This window comes from Pelophylax lessonae, assembly GCF_965119305.1.
Source record: "Pelophylax lessonae genome assembly, chromosome: 4".
NCBI lineage: Eukaryota > Metazoa > Chordata > Amphibia > Anura > Ranidae > Pelophylax > Pelophylax lessonae.
The window spans coordinates 499,221,025-499,235,014 of NC_138771.1; positions in this window are offsets into that span (position 1 = coordinate 499,221,025).

Here is a 13,990-nt window from a genome sequence, read left to right on the forward strand (position 1 = left end):
AGCGAACACGGACTGTATTATTCGTGTTCGTACCGAATAATTGGATTTTTGTTACCCATTTTATTTCCGGGTTTTGTATGCATTGGCACGCTTTTCATGGCGGGCTTTCAACAGCCAATCAACAAGCGTTTAACTGGTGTGCCTTAAGCCATCCCAGCCATGCCTACAAATGTATTAGTAGCTGTGATTGGCCATCTGAAGCATGTGACCAAGTCTTTATAAGTTCGAGCCAGCGCCGCTGCGTCATTCTGCTGTGTTCGTTCAGGGACAGAGCACACATCATACGTGCTGGCTGCTGATTAGGGACAGACAGGCAAAAACCATTTGTGTCCAGATAGAATTGAGGGACAGGTCGGAGTGTGTTAGGCAGGGCGAGTTGTAGGGCATTTTAGGGCGAGGCTGCTGATTTTTAGGGTCAGTGTTCTACAACCGATATTGCTGTGTGTGGGGGGGGGGGGGGGTTTGCAGTGACCGATCTTATCAATCCTGTTAGGGAGAGGCTGGAGATAGGCAGGTGTCAGTGGTCCACATCGATTTTGCTGTGTGTGGGGTGCAGTGAACACAGTGGTGTATTTTGGTTTTGTGCGGCCCTAGGCAAGACTATAATTAGGCGCCCCCCCCCCCTCCTATTTGAAATTTGCCCACCCCTTCCTGTTTAACGGATGCAACGCCCTCCAAAATTGAAGGACTACAAGTCCCAGCAAGAAACACTGAGATCTCATGAGAGGGGGGGTGAGAGACAGAGAGAGGGGGATGGGTGAGGGAGGGTGTGAGAGAGGGGAAGGGAGCGAGAGAGAGAGGGGGTTGGGAGACCCTCCTGTTCCCCCCTGTCTGTGGGTAGGTGTGTGTGTGATGCATCTACCTCCCGCCCGGCTTTTTCTTTTGGGCCCTCTGCCTGTTGATGTCCCAGCTGGGAGCGAAGAGGAGGTTTGAGACGGAGTGCAGGCTCTGGGACATGCCAGGGGTGCTGCACCCGCTGTTGCTTAGGACAGGGTGGCGCCGTGGCAGTAGAGGTCTTCTTCCTCGCAGGCTCTCAGTTCTAGCCAGCTTCCAGGGCTGGCCGGCTGCCCGCTCGCTGTGTAAAGACGCCACAGCTAAGCAGCAGCAGCTGCTGTCGGCGGTGGATTGGTGGATTTTGCTTTGTTGCCCTGCACCCCACTGTCTGGTTGAAGTATTTCTTGAAGTCAAAAGTGTTTCCTTTATTCTTCCAATAAAATCAAATGACAGACAGTGTACAAGCAGACAAAAAGGTTGACGCGTTTCACGACATTCCCAGTCGCTTACTCATAGCCACTCAGTGTGGTTATGAGTAAGCGACTGGGAATGTCGTGAAACGCGTCAACCTTTTTGTCTGATTGTACACTGTCTGTCATTTGATTTTATTGGAAGAATAAAGGAAACACTTTTGACTTCAAGAAATACTTCAACCAGAGTGCGGTCATATTTCCTCACACTTTGCATGCTTCCGGACTACGGATCCGACCTGCACCAGGTTCCAGACACACACCTGAGCGGCTACACCCTTCTGTTTTCCTGCACCCCACTGTCACCAGACCAGCGGGACTCATTGGGCCCCATGAGCAATAGGTGCGAAGGAGGAGGAAGTTAAATCCTCCTCCACTTTAAATCATGGCCAGGGCCAGAGAGTCACGGCCGTGACCTTACTGTTTGCTAGATGCCAGCCGGCTCTAGCAAACAGTGGCCAATAGACTCTCAGGTGGAGGTGGGGGCAGCTATTGTGCTGCCCCCCCAGCAAAGTGCCGCCCTAGGCCTGGGCCTTGTTGGCCTAGGCCAAAATACAGCACTGAGTGAACACAATCTTTTTTGCCCACTGAGGAGGAGGGAGAAAAGTCTTTTTCTATCAGTAACTGTGTGCAGCGTTTTCCCTTCAGTGCTGTGCTGTGCTGACTGTGATCATACACTGCTGTGTTCAGTGTTCACATGTGCTATTATTGAGAGATTTCAAAAGTCATACACTTTTTTCTATTCCACTATTCAATATACACCCTTGGGTTAAAAAAATTAAATTGTGGCATAGTCTGTACTAATCTAGTTAAAAATTTAAAAAGGGGAATTTTTTTTTTCCCCTCCATAGCCTGCAGCAGAGCTGGTCCACGTCGATTTTGCTGTGTGTGGGGTGCAGTGAAAACAATCTTTTTTTGCCCACTGAGGAGGAGGGAGAAAAGTCTTTTTTTATCGGTCACTGTGTGCAGCATTTTTCCTTTAGTGCTGCTGTGCTGACTGTGATAATATACTGCTGTGTGTGTTCACATGTGCTATTATTGAGTGGTTTCAAAAATCATACACTTTTTTCTATTCCACTATTCAATATACAGCCTTGGGTTAAAAAAATTAAATTGTGGCATAGTCTGTACTAATCTAGTTAAAAATTACACTTAAAAGGGGAATTTTTTTTTTCCCTCCATAGCCTGCAGCAGAGCTGAATGATATAAGCCACTGCTGTTCACATGTGCTATTGATAAATCACACCAATTTTATATCATATTTTCTATTCCGCTATTCAATAAAAACCTTTGGGTATAAACAATTAAATTGCGGGATAGTCTGTGTTGGTACGTGTGAGATACACCTTTCCAATTTTTGGGGTGCATCTCATACTTCTGAAGATTTGAGGGTGCTGCCTGTTCCGTACTCCTCCTACTCCTCATCCTGCCTTTAGGGGTACAAAAAATAGTAATTGGGGCCTAGTGTGGTTCTGTACGTGTGAGATACATACACTTTTTTTGATAATATTTTCTATTCCGCTATTTAATCAAAACCTTTGGGTATAAACAATTAAATTGCGGGGTAGTCTGTGTTGGTACGTGTGAGATACACCTTTCCAATTTTTGGGGTTCATCTCATACTTCTGAAGATTTGAGGGTGCTGCCTGTTCCGTACTCCTCCTACTCCTCATCCTGCCTTTAGGGGTACAAAAAATAGTAATTGGGGCCTAGTGTGGTTCTGTACGTGTGAGATACATACACTTTTTTTGATAATATTTTCTATTCCGCTATTCAATAAAAAAACCTTTGGGTATAAACAATTAAATTGCGGGATAGTCTGTGTTGGTACGTGTGAGATACACCTTTCCAATTTTTGGGGTTCATCGCATACTTCTGAAGATTTGAGGGTGCTGCCTGTTACGTACTCCTCTTACTCCTCATCCTGCCTTTAGGGGTACAAAAAATAGTAATTGGGGCCTAGTGTGGTTCTGTACGTGTGAGATACATACACTTTTTTTGATAATATTTTCTATTCCGCTATTCAATAAAAACCTTTGGGTATAAACAATTAAATTGCGGGATAGTCTGTGTTGGTACGTGTGAGATACACCTTTCCAATTTTTGGGGTTCATCTCATACTTCTGAAGATTTGAGGGTGCTGCCTGTTCCGTACTCCTCCTACTCCTCATCCTGCCTTTAGGGGTACAAAAATAGTAATTGGGGCCTAGTCAGGTTCTGTACGTGTGAGATACATACACCTTTTTTTGATAATATTTTCTATTCCGCTATTTAATCTACACCTTTGGGTAAAAACAATTAAATTGCGGGATAGTCTGTGTTGGTACGTGTGAGATACACCTTTCCAATTTTTGGGGTTCATCTCATACTTCTGAAGATTTGAGGGTGCTGCCTGTTCCGTACTCCTCCTACTCCTCATCCTGCCTTTAGGGGTACAAAAAATAGTAATTGGGGCCTAGTGTGGTTCTGTACGTGTGAGATACATACACTTTTTTTGATAATATTTTCTATTCCGCTATTCAATAAAAACCTTTGGGTATAAACAATTAAATTGCGGGATAGTCTGTGTTGGTACGTGTGAGATACACCTTTCCAATTTTTGGGGTTCATCTCCTACTTCTGAAGATTTGAGGGTGCTGCCTGTTCCGTACTCCTCCTACTCCTCATCCTGCCCTTAGGGGTACAAAAAAATAGTAATTGGGGCCTAGTGTGGTTCTGTACGTGTGAGATACATACACTTTTTTTCATATTTTCTATTTCGCTATTCAATAAAAACCTTTGGGTATAAACAATTAAATTGCAGGATAGTCTGTGTTTGTACGTGTGAGATACACCTTTCCAATTTTTGGGGTTCATCTCATACTTCTGAAGATTTGAGGGTGCTGCCTGTTCCGTACTCCTCCTACTCCTCATCCTGCCTTTAGGGGTACAAAAAATAGTAATTGGGCCTAGTGTGGTTCTGTACGTGTGAGATACATACACTTTTTTTGATAATATTTTCTATTCCGCTATTTAATCAAAACCTTTGGGTATAAACAATTAAATTGCGGGATAGTCTGTGTCGGTACGTGTGAGATACACCTTTCCAATTTTTGGGGCGCATATCATACTGCCGAGGATTTGAGGGTGCTTCAGTCTGCCTCCTGCCTGTTCCGAACTCCTCCTACTCCTCATCCTGCCTTTAGGGTACAAAAAATTGTAATCGGGCCTAGTTTGTGTTTGTACGTGTGAGATACATCGTTTTGTAAAATTTGTCCTATTCCGCTATTCAATATACACCCTGTTTGAGTGTAAAAAATTAAATTGCGGGATAGTCTGTATCGGTACATGTGAGATACACCTTTTTAAATTTGTTTGGCGCATCTCCTTCTACCGCCGAGGATTGCAGGGCGCTTCAGTTTGCCTCCTGTTCCCAACTCCTCCTACTTCTCTTCCTCATCCTGCCTTTAGGGTACAAAAAATTGTAATCGGGGCCTAGTTTGTGTTTGTACGTGTGAGATACACCGTTTTGTAAAATTTGTCTTATTCCGCTATTCAATATACACCCTGTTTGAGTGTAAAAAATTAAATTGCGGGATAGTCTGTATCGGTACATGTGAGATACACCTTTTTAAATTTGTTTGGCGCATCTCCTTCTACTGCCGAGGATTGCAGGCCGCTTCAGTTTGCCTCCTGTTCCCAACTCCTCCTACTCCTCTTCCTCATCCTGCCTTTAGGGTACAAAAAATTGTAATCTGGGCCTAGTCTGTGTTTGTACGTGTGAGATACACCGTATTATAAAGTTTTTCCTATTCCGCTATTCAATATACACCCTTTTGGAGTGTAAAAAATTAAATTACGGCATAGTCTGTATCGGTACGTGTGAGATACACCTTTTAAATTTGTTTGGCGCATCTCTTTCCACCGCCAAGGATTGCAGGGCGCTTCAGTTTGCCTCCTGTTCCCAACTCCTCCTACTCCTCTTCCTCATCCTCCCTTTAGGGTACAAAAAATTTTAATCGGGGCCTAGTCTGTGTTTGTACGTGTGAGATACACCGTTTTTTCCTTTTTCCTATTCCGCTATTCAATATACACCCTTTTGGGGTAAAAACATTAAATTGCAGCATAGTTTGCATATTTGACTGTGAGATACACCCGTGCGATACTGTTGTTGTTTTGTTCCGCTATTCAATAAACCCCTTTCTAGGGCAAGATCTTAAATTACAGAAATATGAGGAGACTGTCAAATAGGGGCCGTGGCCTGGGTCGTGGTGCTGCTGGTAGAGCTCTTGTTGCAAGGAGAGGACGTGGTCGATCTGTGCCAGCTACACGCACAAGTGAAACACCTTCCTCAAGTGTTAGTAGGCGACAGAACCTGCATCAGTATTTGGTAGGGCATCATACGCCTTTAGAAGTGATGAGGCCAGAAGAAGTAGAGGCTATAGTAGATTGGTTTGCTGCTGACAGTGACTCCAGTTCCTTCACATTGTCTCCCACCCAGTCTACTGCAGAAAGGTCAGAGTTGGCACCTGCAGCCGATGTCCAACCGTCTTTCACCTCACCCCCTTGCAAATCAGGCAAGCAGTCTGAGCCCCAAGCCATACAGCAGTCTCTTCTTTTTGAAGACTCTGTCAGCAGGGTTTCCCAGGGCCATCCACCTAGCCCTGCCCCAGAAGTGGAAGAGATTGAGTGCAGCGATGCCCAACCACTTATTTCTCAAGATGAGTACATGCAAGGACCATCGCAGCACGTCTCCGATGATGATGAAACGCAGGTGCCAACTGCTGCGGCGTTCAGAATTGTGGAGACCGACAAGGAGGGCAGGGGTGAAGACTGGGTGGAAGATGATGTGGAGGACGATGAGGTCCTCGAACCCACATGGAATGAAGGTCATGCAGGTGACCTGAGTAGTTTGGAGGAAGAGGCGGTGGTCGCACAGAGCCACCAGCACAGCAGAAGAGGGAGCAGGGTGCAGAAGCGGAGCGGCTGTGCCCTAGACACTACGCCTGCTACTGTGCAATCAGAGCCTGAAGCGAGGCATAAACCTTCTCAACCTGAGCACAACCTGCATGATCAGGCATCTAAGTGCAAAGCACGAGCTGCAGTGGAGTAGACACCTTCAAAACCAAGAAACGTCTCTGGCTCATCCTGCTTCCTCTTCTGCTGCAGTCTCGGCCGCTCCAGCCACATCTGTAGTGATACCGGCACCTGCCACCCCGCAAACAGACGATCTGTCAGCAACACCACCACCTGGGTCACCAACCATCTCCACAATGTCCCGTGGAAGCGTTCAGCTTTCCATCTCCCAAACACTTGAGAGGAAGAGGAAGTACCCCCCTACCCACCCGCGATCCCTGGCCCTGAATGCCAGCATTTCAAAATTCTTGGCCTTTGAAATGCTGTCATTCCGTCTGGTGGAGACGCACAGTTTTAAAAACCTTATGTCGGTGGCTGTCCCACAGTACGTCGTGCCCAGCCGCCACTACTTTTCCAGGCAAGCCATCCCTTCCCTGCACAACCAAGTGGGGGAAAAAATCAGGTGTGCACTGCGCAACCCCATCTGTGGCAAGGTCCAACTAACTACCGATACGTGGACCAGTAAGCACGGTCAGGGGCATTATATCTCCCTAACGGCACACTGGGTAAATGCAGTGGCGGATGGGCCTGAGGCGGATAGCAATTTGGCGCATGTCCTTCCACCACCGAGGATTGCAGGGCGCTTGAGTTTGCCTCCTGTTCCTAACTCCTCCTACTCCAGCGTAACACCTTTACCACCAACTTCAGCACGGCCAGGGGTAAACGACAGCAGGCAGTTTTAAAACTTGCCTGTTTGGAGAAAAACCACACACCGCACAGTTGTTGTGGAGGAGCATGGAACAGCAGACAAATGAGTGGTTGCTGCCAGCGAGCCTCAAGCCCGGCCTGGTGGTGTGCGATAACGGGCGAAATCTCATAGCAGCTCTGGGCCTAGCCGGTTTGACGCACATCCCTTGCCTGGCGCATGTGCTGAATTTGGTGGTGCAGAGGTTCCTTAAAAACTACCCCGATATGTCAGAGCTGCTGCAGAAAGTGCGGGCCGTCTGTGCGCACTTTCGGCGTTCTCACCCTGCTGCTGCTCGCCTGTCAGCGCTGCAGCATAACTTCGGCCTTCCCGCTCACCGCCTCATATGTGACGTGCCCACAAGGTGGAACTCCACCTTGCACATGCTGGAAAGACTGTGCGAGCAGCAGCAGGCCATAGTGGAGTTTCAGCTGCAGTACGCACGCGTGAGTAGCTCTGCGGAACCGCACCACTTCACCACCAGTAACTGGGCCTCCATGCGAGACCTGTGTGCCTTGTTGGGCTGTTTTGAGTACTCCACCAACATGGCCAGTGCCGATGACGCCGTTGTCAGCTTAACTATCCCACTTCTATGCCTCCTTGAAAAAACTATTCGGGCGATGATGGAAGAGGATGTGGCACAGGATGAGGAGGAGGAGGAGGAGGAGGATGAAGAGGTAACATTTCCAAGGCTTTCAGGGCAGTCATTCACAAGGGGCTCCGAGGGTGGGTTCCTGCACACACAAACGCCAGGGACACAATTGTCCAGCAGGGGCACAGTTCTGGAGGATGAGGAGGAGGAGATGGAACCATGTTCACAGCAGGGTGGCACCCAGGCCAGCTCATGGCCATCACTGGTGCGTGGCTGGGGGGATACAGAGGACACAGACGATACACCTCCCACAGAGGACAGCCTTTCGTTGCCTCTGGGCAGCCTGGCACACATGAGCGATTACATGCTGCAGTGTCTCCACAACGACCGCCGAGTTGCCCACATTCTAACCTGTGCTGATTACTGGGTGGCCACGCTGCTGGATCCCCGTTACAAGGACAACGTACCGTCCTTTAATTCACTCACTGGAGCGCGATCGCAAGATGCGCGAGTACAAGCGCACGCTGGTAGACGCGATGCTGCTGGCATTCCCACCTGACAGCGGAGCCACAGTGGAAGCCCAAGGCAGAGGAGGAAGAGGTCGCCAACGCAACCAGGGCACCGCCAGCACCTCAGAAGGCAGGGTTAGCATGGCTGAAATGTGGAAAAGCTTTGTCAGCACGCCACAACAAACAGCAGCACCAGCAGCTCATATGGAACGTCTTAGCAGGAGGCAGCATTTCACCAACATGGTGGAGCAGTATGTGTGCACACGCCTAGACGTACTGAATGACGGGTCTGCCCCCTTCAACTTCTGGGTCTCCAAGTTGGGCACATGGCCCGAGCTTGCCCTTTACGCCTTGGAGGTGCTGGCGTGCCCTGCAGCCAGTGTATTATCTGAACGGGTATTTAGCACGGCTGGGGGCGTTATCACAGACAAGCGCAGCCGCCTGTCCAGAGACAATGTGGACAAGCTCACGTTCATTAAAATGAACCAGGCATGGATCCCACGGGACTTTTCCGTACCTTGTGCAGAATAGCGATGGATACCGACCTTACCCAGCCATTGTTTTATTTTTGCTCTTTCTCACTCTTTTGGGGTGTACCCTCATTTAAAATTTCAGAAAAAAAGCAGTGTTGGCTACCTCGTCCTCCTCAGGGCCAGATTAACATAGGGGCTATTGGAGCTGCAGCTCCAGGCCCCTACCTTAATATAGGCCCCGGGTTTGCCATATTTACTGTTACCGCTCTTCTGTCACTTGTAAACACAGAAGTCTGGCTTCTATGCTCGCTTCCCCAGGCAGCTCCCTCAGAACCTCCCCACACAGCACGAAGGCCGGACAAGGAGGGACAGTTGCCGATGCATGGATGTGTTTATGGGCTTCAGAGACAGCATCCCATGTTGAATTAGGCATGCATGGCTGCACCCTTCCTCCTCTGGGTGCATGCCAAGGCACGGCCCTTAAGGCCCTTCAAAATCCTCAGCACCAAGCCCATGATGCTCTTAATCCGGCCCTGGTCCTCCTCCACCGCCGCTTCCACCTACACCGCCCATAGGTGTGCGCAGCCTATTGCATTAGGGTGTGCACCCCAAAGTTTAAGTACACATGCGTTTGCCTACATGTACATGCCCCCGATACATTACTCTCCCTGCTGGCAAAGAGAAATAGAGCAGAGCAGGTCCGAGGGAGATCTTTCCCATCTCCTCACTGGCAAACAGAGCAATAATGCTATGTGCCCTAGGTGATTAGGGTGTGCCCAGGTACACCCGGCACACCCTGTGCGCACGCCTATGACACCGCCACATCCACCACCACCTCAACCTCCCTCCTACTCCATATGGGCCTCGTCCTTCAGAGATGAAGAACATTGTTTTATTTTTCAGTTTTTTTTTTTTTGTTGTTTTAAGTTATTTCCCTATCCACATTTGTTTGCAGAGCACTTTCCATGCTCTTAACTACGTTTTGCTGCCATTTGCAGCACTCTAGCCCTTTCCATTGGTGTTTTAGAGCCATTTTAGTGCCTGAAAGTTCGGGTCCCCATTGACTTCAATGGGGTTCGGTGGCCGGGAAAAGTTCGGCAAAAGTCCGGGACACGGACCCAGACTTTTTTTTTAAGTTCGGCCGGACCCGCCGAACACGGACATCCAGGTGTCCGCTCAACTCTAGTCATGAGGTGTGCCAGATCCATGGGACGGTGGGACAAAGATTGAAGTGAAAATAATCCAGGAGAAAGGTGTTCCCATCCCCCTCTGCATCCCCAACGCCACATTGGTGTGTAAGGGGAAAGGCATACCTCCACGGAGTGTGGATGCTGACCGGCAGTCAACCTCCGGAAGGGTGCCTAAAAACACGCCAGATGGAAAGTACGCAGTCAATACCCCATGTGGGCGGGGGACAAGGGGAGGAGTTCCGGTGTGCGTTGTAGCTCCCGGGGACAAGATGGACCCGGTGACTGCAAGACTATAGATCAAAAAGTGTCAGAAGCTAAGACACAAAATGTAAAAGAGGGAACAAAAGAAAAAGGAAGTATGAATGTTATCAAACATTGTAAATGTGATGTTGAAAAATATATATAAAACCACCTAATAAAAAGGAGGTATCTGACTAGTGATAGCCATGAATGGGAAATCACTTGTAGTCAGAGGGTACTGGCTACTGGAACCACAGATACTCTTTTGTTCACCCCTTGGTCAGCCTCCTGTACTTCATGGCCAGTGAAAACAGCATTGTGCTATGGGGACAGACATATATTAGTAGGTTAGACTGCTGCAGGTGAAGCTATACTAAGCTATATTCCCTGACCCCTTGTGCATAGGCAACATTTACGGTACATTGTTTTCTATACAGTGTTGGTTGATTTTTGTGAGATGCAAGTCCAGGTACACTGTCCAAACCATGAAAAAGTCTCACACGTGGCATTCCCATACTTGGCAATAGAAGCAGAATGTGTTTTGGTGTGTAAATAAAAATGTGATAAGTAGAAAGGAAAATATATGTAATATATATAATATAATATATATATAATATATGTCCCTAGAAAGCCTGAGGTGCTCTTTGAATTTTGGGCTTCTTTATGTGGTTAGGCTGCGGAAGATTCTCACACGTGTGAAATCACCATATTTGGGATAAGTAGCAGAATGTGTTTGGGGTATAATTGTAAGTATGCCTATGCTGTGTGTAAGATTTAATTTATCAAAATGACAGCTTTGTGAAAAAAATATGAATTTATTTTTATCATTTTCCAAAGAATTCTTGAAAAATTACAACTTCAAAAAAAATCATCATGCCTCTTACTAAATGCCCCAGACTGTCTACTTTCCAAAAAGGGGTAATTTTGGGGGTATTTCTACTGGTCTTGCATTTTAGGAAAGAGAAATGAGACAGGCAGTCAGAACATCAGGACTGATCAGTTTTCAAACCTATATACCATAGTTTGTAGACTCTATAACTTTCACACAGACTAAAAAATACCTATTTTTTTTCACCAATGAAATGTAGCTGAATACATTTTGGCCTACATTTTTTGAAGAAAAATTTATTTGCAAAATGTTATAACCAAAAAACATATTTATTTCCAGTCTTCTTTATTTCTTTATATAGCAAAAAAATAAATAAATAAAAACAGTGGTGATTAAATACCACTAAATGAAAGCTCTATCAGTCTCAAAGAAAGAGTATAACATTAATTTGGGTAGTGTTGCTTTACTGAGTAATTGTCATTCACAATGTGACAGAACTAAGAAATGGTCTGGTCTGGAAGGGGAGAAACAGTTCCTTGTTCAATTGGTTTATAGTGCTTAGAACAAGCTCCTTTGCCACTAAAGGCAAAAAGGCTAACGTATGCCCCAGACAATGACACTCCCACCACCATGCTTGACTGTAGGCAAGACACACTTGTCTTTGTACTCCTCACCTGGTTGCCGCCACACACGATTGACACCATCTGAACTAAATACGTTTATCTTGGTCTCCTCAGACTGGTTCCAGTAATCCATGTCCTTAGTCTTCTTGTCTTCAGCAATCTGTTTGTGGTCTTTCTTGTTCATTATCTTTAGAAGAGGCTTCCTTCTGGGACAACAGCCATGCAGACCAATTTGATGCAGTGTGCGGCATATGGTCTGAGCACTGACAGGCTGACCCCCCAGCCCTTCAACCTCTGTAGCAATGCTGACGGCACTCATACGTCTATTTCCCAAAGACAACCTCTGGACATGATGCTGAGCACGTGCACTCAGCTTCTTTGGTTGACCATGGCGAGGCCTGTTCTGAGTGGAACCTGTCTTGTTAATCCGCTGTATGGTCTTGGCCACTGTGCTGCCACTCAGTTTCAGGGTCTTGGCAATCTTCTTATAGCCTAGGCCATCTTTATGTAGAGCAACAATTCTTTTTTTCAGATCCTCAGCGAGTTCTTTGCCAGGAGGTGCTATGTTGAACTTCCACTGACTAGTATGAGAGAGTGAGAGCGATAACACCAAATTTAACACACCTTCTCCTCATTCACGCCTGAAAACTTGTAACACTAACGAGTCACGTGACACCGGGGAGGAAATAATGGTGGCCACACAAAGTATTGACACTTTGGGCACAATTTGGACATTTTTATGTAGCAGGTTTTCCAGGCCTGTGGCCTGAAGTGGGTCTGCCATTGTTACTGGTTACCTCTCCAGCCCATGTGAGCTGCGGCCCTGGGTGTGAGAACTGAGACATGGACGACTCTGGCATCTTGGCTTTGTGGGGTTTTTTTTGTAGAAAAGGGGATGGGAGAAGGGAATGAGTGGGATAATCCTTTAGGCTTAACTAATTTTACTTGGGACTTAATCCTGTAAAAATGCCCGTTGGCGCTTCCTTGACGCCAGCCGACGCTAGCCAACGCTCACTAACACTGAGAACACACTGTAGCTTGATAGAAGTGCTGGATCCTCGACAATGAGTCCAGAAGACCCAGGACTGTGAATTGTAGAATTACTGACACTGCTGTACTGCAAAGTCACTGAATACTCCCCTCCCGCCTTGCACTGGCTTGAGGTAGTACGTTGTAGATTTCTGTAAAGCTCCAAATGGTAACTGACACACACTGTACAATTCAGGGCCCAACTGCAGATGCCCCCTTTAACCTTGAATTCTTAGGGGTTCACTGACTATGTACCCCCTCTGTAACTTCATTGTCCTCAACCTAGGTACCCCCTTTCAGCTAGCTGGCACTGGATCCCAGAACCTCTTCCGGAGTGGTCCCCTCTGACTCTGGCAGACCCCCAGGGGCAATCCACAGTACTCACGACCTGTGTAGGCTTTCCTGGGACTGGACCCCTCTCACGCTCCGCAAGCTCTCGGCACACCGGATCCCCTCCCCTCAGCTCAGCACTCTCTGGATTCTCAGGCGACACCCCGAGACGTCCACTTCCTCAGACAGGAGGAGAGACAGCCGTACTCTCTCTCCTGGGACTCTGCTCCCGCCAAAGACACCCTGTCATGCACTTCCCCCAAACTTATACCCACTCCCAGAATCCTTTGCAGCATAATCTGCTCTCTGGGTTAGTTACAAGCTTGGATGTGTCCCCTGATTGGGCTTCCCACACTGCCCTATGAGAATCCTCTCAAAGGAGCCAGTGGGGATACTTCTCCCCTCAGCAGGCACATCTGGAAGCCCTGACACCCTAACTAAATAAATCACAGCCCTGCTGTTAGGCAGACAAGGCCCACTATACAGTTACCTAGCACCTACCTGTAGGGTACTACATTTATTTAGGGGTGTACTCACTTTTGTTTCCAGTGGTTTAGACAATAATGTCTGTGTGTTGAGGTATTTTGAGGGGGCAGCTAAATTTTGCTATGAGGAAGGCGTAAAGCCGAAACGCGTCAGCATTTGTCATGTTGTCACCACTATCCATGTTGGAATAAAGTATTTTACTTGGAAGAAGACTTTTCGTGTGCCGGCTTTATTCACATAACATTTGGTTTGGACGTTCAGCCTGAGCACCGACACTTAGCTCTTTATCTTCCCACAGTGCGGTGGAGCTAGGGTGAGTTACTGTTTAAGCAAATTTACACTGTTATACAAGCTGTACACTCACTACTTTACATTGTAGCAAAGTATCATTTCTTCAGTGTTGTCACATGAAAAGATATAATAAAATATTTACAAAAATGTGAGGGGTGTAATCACTTTGTGAGATACTGTACATCTTGGGAATCAGACCCAGCAGCAGCACCACCAGCACCATCCTGTAATGTTTGCTTCAGTCCCTGGATCCTGCATTTGCCGCTTACCTTGGAATATGGTGCTTCGAGTGAGTTAGCCAAATGAGTGCTATACAAGTTCAGGGCTGTGGTCCATTCCTATGGCATCCAGACC